A 7015-nucleotide genomic window follows, 5' to 3' on the forward strand; every position below is an offset into this window, starting at 1 on the left:
AGAGCACCTTGGCTGTAGGACCCTGCTTTTCATGACTGAATATTTCTTGCCTTCTAGCCTGTAAAGTTTTTTTTTGATAAATTGACTGACAGTCTTATGAAAACTCCTTTGTAGGTACCTAACTACTTTTTTATTTTTGCTTTTAGATTCTCTATCTTCAAACTTTGGCATTTTAATTATAACATATCTTGGAGTGTGCATCTTTTTTTTTTTTGCGTCTTTTTTTTTTTCAGATTTAATGTGTTTTATTGATTAAAATATTACATTTGTGCCAATTTCCCTTCCCTCTGCTCCCCTCCACCCGGTGGCCCCCCTCCCTCCAGTTGTCCCCCCCTTTTAGATTATGTCCATTAGTTGTGCATACAGTTCCTCCCAACCTCTCTCCGTCTATTCCATTCCCTCCTACCTTGATCCCCAATTCCTATATCATCTCCCTCCCTTTCCCCATTCCCCCTCCCTGTTGACCTCCCCCCAATATGCTTCCCGTACCCACAGTTCCTTTTCCACTCTCGTTGCCTATTTAGTTTGCCTTTGTTTCATCTCCTTAGTTTCTGTTTTTTAAACCAGTCCCTTTAACATCTCATATAACAGTGGTTTGGATCTAATGAACTCTTTCAGTTTTATTTTGTCCTGGAAACACTTTCTCTGTCCTTCTATTCTGAATGACAATTTCGCTGGATAGAGTATTCGTGGTTGTAGGTTTTGGATTTTCATTACTTTGAATATTTCTTGCCAGTCCCTTCTTGCCTGTAGGGTTTCCCTTGAGAAGTCTGCTGATAGTCTAATTGGGACCCCTTTGTACATAATTCTTTTCTTCTCTCTTGCTGCTTTTAAGATTCTCTCTTTATCTTTAATTTTTGACATTTTGATTATAATGTGTCTTGGAGTGGTTCTCCCTGGGTCCAGTCTCTTGGGAACTCTCCTTGCTTCCTGGACCTGCAAGTCTATTCCCTTCCCCAAGTCTGGGAAGTTCTCCTTTATTATATTTTCACTCAATTTTTCAAGTTCTAGTTCATCTTCCTCATTCTCTGGCAAACCAATGATTCTTATGTTGGGCCTTTTATAGCTGTCCCAGAGGTTTCTGATCCTCTCATTGTTGCTTGCCATTTCCTCTCGCTGCATTGGTTGACTGCTTGTTCCTTCTCCATATTCCAGTTTGTTGAAATGAACTCTGGATTCCTCACCATCTGTCTCGTATGTGGTTTTGTTCCTTTCGTTATGAAAGTTTTTCGCTTCTTTCTTATCTTTTTCCTGCTCTTTTGTGAATTCTGTAAGCCACCTGATAACAATGGCCCAGAACTGAGCCTCTGACAGGTTTCTTATCTGTTCATCTGTCAGGTTCTCTATCTGCTGCCTGGTGAGCTGTGTCACCGGGATTTCTATAGTTGTCTGCCACATTTTGACAGATGCGTTTTGTTTTCTTGGGCCGGCTGTTGGGGGCAGTGCCTGTGTACGCGTCACAAGTCAGTGACCGGCGCCTGTCTGCGACCTATTTCGCAGCCCTGTGGTGCTTTCTTTCTTTGGGGGCGGGGGTCCAAGATGGATTCACACAGTTATTCAGCTAGGAGACCGGGATCCGTCCTCCCGCCCCCCCTGGGCCTCACTGTTCAAGGCGATGCGGTGGCCGCTCTCCCCAGCGCTGGGGTCGCGCACTGCCAGGGGCTTGACTGCCGCCGGGATTTTTCGCTGCCCCGCCGCTCCACAAACAGCTTTGCCCTCTTTAACTCTTACCTGCCCAAATGGCACCGCTGGTTTATAACTTCATATGTTGAGCTTCCGTGTAGTTTTATTTTCTGGAATTTCTAGTTATCCTTTGTTTTGAAGTAGTTGTATTCCTCTCTAGTTGTAGAGGGAGACCTAGCGTGTCCGTCTAAGCCTCTATCTTGGCCGGAAGTCGGAGTGTGCATCTTTGCATCAATCTTCATTGGGACTCTCTGTGCTTCCTGGACTTGCATGTATAACTCCTTCAGTAAATTAGGGAAGTTTTCTTTCATTATTTGTTCAAGTGGACTTCAAATTTTTTGCTTTTTCTCTGCTCCTTCTGACACCCCTATGATGTGCATATTGGAATGCTTGAAGTTGTTCCAGAGGCTGGTTATTCTATCTTCATTTTTCTAGATTGTTTTTTCTTCTTGTTGTTCTGATTGGTTGTTTCTTGCCTTCTTATGTTCCAAATATTGATTTGGTTCTCACCTTTATCCACTCTATTGTTGTTTCTCTGTAAATTGTTCTTTATTTCATTAGTGTATCCATCATTTCTGACTGGACCTTTTTTATGCTGCTGAGGTCCTCACTAAGTTTCTTGATCATCCTTATAACCAGTCTTTTTTTTTTTTTTTTTAACAGGGGTGAGCATAAATGCAGTCCTCACTCCCACAAATTATGCAGTTGAGTTTCCCATATCTGGGGAAATCATAAGGGTCAGCACATCTGGAGTGCAATGGATAAACCTCGCCTCAGGAAAACCACCTTTTTGATCATGGTATCTCCCCTGCCAGGTAAATATATATAACTAGTTTTTGAACTCTGTATCTGATAGATTGTTTATCTCCATTTTGTTTACTTCTTTTTCTGGAGTTTTGATCTGTTCTTTCATTTGGGCCATTTTTCTTTGTCCCCTTACTTTGGCAGCCTCCCTGTGTTTGTTTTTATGTATTAGGTAGAGCCATTACATCTCCCAGGCTTGATAGAGTGGCTTGATGTAGTAGGTGTTCTGTAGGATCCAGTGGCACTGCCACTCCTATCACCCAAGCTAAGTACTCAAGGTGTGCCCACTGTGTGGCCTGTGTACAACTTCCTATTTTAGTTGAGCCTTGATTTCTCTTGGCACATCCAAGGCCAGCTACTGCCTATGCTTGGGGTCACACAGCATTATCCATAAAATGATCTGAAGATAGCTACTTACTAGTGCTGGGCTTAGAGATTTCCTGGAAGGGCCAAGCTGTAAACAAAGGCCAGCTGCCACTAGTGCCTGACTTAGGACAACTTATAAAGAGGTACAGGGCTTGCTGAATCCAGGTGTTGCTTGTTTGAGAAAATTTTGAAAAATCTGAAGCATGGGTCAAGACAAACCATTCATATGGAAAAGCCACTGGAAACAGCTTGGGTGGCCTGAAAGTTGGGTGGATCAGGCCTCAGGGAATTACCAACATCAGGAAAACAGTGTGAGTGAGGTTTATGGAGTCTCAGATATGGTGCCCTCCTGTTAGCTCTGTAGTGGGGAGAGCTCAGAAAAGGAACAATAGCCTCTGCCAGCACTTTTATCTGGGAGAATGCTGCCCTCCCCCACAGCTCTCACTATAATGACAGACATTTCAGTTCCTCCAAATACGTCTCTTTTGTCTTTTAATCAGCTTCCCCAGTGAAGAGGGAGTGAGTCCAAGTAAGTCTGTGTGGGCCCTTTAAGAGGAACTGCGTGGGAGGCTTCTGGCCTGGAAAAGGAGCAAGTGCTGAGCAAGTGGCATTGTTCCCTCTCAGACCCCTACCCCACATACAGTGCCATAATGTGGTGAGATGGATCACCCATCATTGATGAATACCTAAGGCTCCACCCCTTACAATGTACCAGATGTGACAGCTCTACCTAAGAAACAAAGGTGAACACAGGAGGCTATTGTTGTATTAAATGTGGTCGAGGGTGCAGAAGTAATTCCAGTAAGGAGAATGAGTCGGTTGGAGGGCTGCCGCACGCTCTGAAAGGTCAGTGATGAGCGGCGCAGAGACCTCTCCTTTTATTGAGTTTTGCAAGTATAGAAATCAATAGGGAGGGTAAAGAATGAGCTCACAGGCACATTCTAATATTGATTACAATATACAATTACTTACTTGGGATTAAAACAAAAGGAGGTTAATATATAAACTATAAAAAATGATTTCTATCAAAAACAAAAAATAGGAATTCAATCATCTATTCTTTTAAGACTATGGGAACGGCCACACTGTTCCTTAAACATTAACAGAAAGCACACAGGGTTAAGCACCACCTGTGCTCAGCTTTGCTTGGTTTCCTTGGCAACATCAGGGAAGTTGGAGTACTCTGCTAGATTCCTTTTAAGTCACAGAATGTCTTGAAACCCTGAGGCCTGATCAGTCAAAGACTGTCAGAGCCAGCAAGTCCAGCTCGCCAGCTCGGGTCATAGAACACCTGGACCAAGAGGCATGAGGGCATGCCTCAGTTTAGGAACCTTGATTTCTAGCATCAGACTGTCAACATGAGGAGACAGAGAAGTATGGCCCAAAAGAGGGAACAGATCAAAGTTCCAGTGGGAGAACTAAATGACAAGGAGATAGGCAACATAACAGATGCAGAGTTCAAAACACTGTTGGTAACAATGCTCACAGACTTGACAGACATACTTGAGTATGGCAAAGGCCTAAAGGAAGAAGTGAAGGCTATGCTAAGTGAAATGAAGGGAAATCCACATGAAACCAATAGTGAAGGGAAGAAAGCTGGGGTTCATATCAATTATTTGCAATCTAAGGAAGAAATAAACAGTCAACCACTACAGAATGAAGAAACAAAAATTTAAAAAAACAAGGAGAGGCTTAGGAAACTCTGGAACAACTTTAAATGTACCAACACCTGAATCATAGGGTGCCAGAAAAAGAAGAGGAAGAGAAAGCAATTGAAAAGTTAACTGAAAAAAGAATGAAGGAAAACTTCCCAAATTTGGCGAATGAAATAAACATACATGCCCAGGAAGCACAGAGTACCAAACAAGCTAGACCCAAAGAGGACCACATCAAGACACATTATAATTAAAGTGCCAAAGTTTCAAATTAAAGAGAGAATCTTAAAAGCAGCAAGAAACAGCAGAGAGTTATCTACAAAGGGGTGCCTATAAGACTAACAGCTGATTTCTACAAAGAAACTTTGCAGGCAAGAAGGGACTGGCAAGAACTATTCAATGTGATGAAAAGCAAAGACCTACAACCAAGATTATTCTATCTAGCAAAGCTATCATTTAGAATGGAAGGGCACATAAAGTGCTTCCCAGACAAAGTAAAGCTGAAGGAGTTCATCATCACCAAGCCATTATTATATTATTATATGAAGGGTTAAAGGGATTTATTTAAGAAAAATAAGAGCAAAACTATGAACAGTAACATTCACAACTATCAAAATACCTTATGCTCTCACCTATTATAGGAGACTAATGAACAACACAAACAAATGAGCAAAATCGAACCAGAGGTATGTAAACAAGGAATAAACTAACAGTAACAAGGGGGGAGGGGGGAGGGAGAAAAGGGGGCAAGAAGGGAAAGGGTCTAGTTAAAGAACATGTATGAATGATCCACAGACATGGACAACTGGGTGGGGACTGACTGTGGGGAAAGGGGAGGGCAGGGTGCGGGAAAGCAAGAGGGAAAAAAAGTGGGACAACTATAATGAAAAAACAAACAAAAAAATTTTAGTGGGGGAAAAATGAAAATATAAAGAATAAAAATGCAATTTTAGTGAATATTAGAAGGACAAGGATTTTCCTTCACACTGTATATTTTTCTTTGTATCTGATCCTCCAGAATTTGGCAATCTGAAGAAGTAAGTAATGACATAAGGTTCTTTGAATAAAACTAATAAGACCAGTTGTTAATAGAGGTCTTTTTGACCAAGACTTTGACTGGAATGTTATACCTAAAGGAGACCTACTTGAGCTCTGGTTGTTACCAAAAAGCCCTGAAGAACTAGGATTGACTTTCAAAGGTAATAAAAGCCCATGAGAAAAAAAGCCTGGTACCTTGGTTGGTTGTGCAGTCCACGGCAATCTTTCCAGGGAAGGAATGAAGTTTGTTTACCTGAAAGATGACTAGAAGGGACTGTAAGGCACAATGGAAAACATGAAGGACTTGGGAAAGACAGGTGTTTACAGGCAAAGCTGAATGCCAGGTATGTGGCTCAGCTTCTGTGCCCTGAAGGGCAGACTGAAGGTCACCCTAAATGTTCCTTGCATAAGTTCCAGCAAAACAGAACTAAAGATCATAGGTGATCATTTGCTGCTTTTGTTGTGTTTATGCAAATGAACAGGATAAATTAAAAATGGACTTAATGCAGTCCCTTTAATGACAAGGAGGGTAATCTTAAGGAGAAAAATCGTGATTCAAGGAAAATCACAATGCTCAGCGGTAGACTATAAAGTAGTGCAGCTAACTGTCTTTAAAGTTTCTCTTTATTTAAAATTTGTTTTCATTTGAAAGTTAAACTATGTCTGTGGTATCATCAAAGATGTTTAATTTACAAGCAAGAAGAATGTCAAATGCCTCGCAACTGGATCTTTCTAATAAGACAGTCTTACGGACTTAGAGACTTGTTTGTGGGTTATGTTACATAAATTAACATGTGTTTTCTGTTTTCAAAGGGCATAAGCCTATGATCTCATTACCTGAATGATTGTCTGTATGTATAGGCCTGACTTAATCCTGTCTGCAGCGCTGCCTCCTGAGACTCAACGGTTTGGCTGAACTAAGTGGCTGGGTTGGTGAAGAATGGGGTGGTCTGTGGGCTTCAGTTTAAAACTGGTTTCTCTTTTCTATCCTAATGGCTTGGACCAAAAGGGCCCAGAGGTCTGAGAGGGGGGAAACCTAAAATATTTCCCTCGGCTCAAACTAAGTATAGTGGGCAAAAGGGTTTTGAACAGGTGAGATGTGCCTGTCACACCTTCCTCCAAAGAAGCTCCCTTTTTTTCCCTAATGTGGGACGCTGAAAAATTAATCTCTGCCTTTTTTCATCTAGTGGTTATGGATTGAATGATGTCTTTTAACCATGTTGCCAAATCTGTTGCCCCCAGAATTCAACAAGGATGCCAGCCTTTAAATCAAGCATGCCATTGTCTGGGGACAGACAACTGACCTGGAGTCTGCACAATCCTTCCTCATGTGGGAAGGCCACCCTCCCCTCCATACCCCCACTCTTATTAGGGATTTCTGGACTCAAAGGTAGGTAGGACATGTCCTACTTGAAGCAGCTAGAGGAGCTTGAGACCTTCACCCATTGTTCTTTATAGGATTATAAAGG

The 7015-nt window shown here is 41.9% G+C and overlaps 1 non-coding gene across 1 annotated transcript; it reads right to left on the minus strand.

Annotated features, from left to right (window-relative positions):
• Positions 1-2343: 2343 nt before the first annotated feature.
• Positions 2344-2506, minus strand: LOC150001780 (U1 spliceosomal RNA). The gene has a single exon (XR_016513219.1). It is a non-coding gene; the product is annotated as a U1 spliceosomal RNA (small nuclear RNA).
• Positions 2507-7015: the final 4509 nt, after the last annotated feature.

The sequence above is a fragment of the Furipterus horrens genome, unplaced genomic scaffold (genome assembly GCF_987537825.1).
Source record: "Furipterus horrens unplaced genomic scaffold, mFurHor1.1.pri manual_scaffold_9, whole genome shotgun sequence".
Lineage (NCBI taxonomy): Eukaryota > Metazoa > Chordata > Mammalia > Chiroptera > Furipteridae > Furipterus > Furipterus horrens.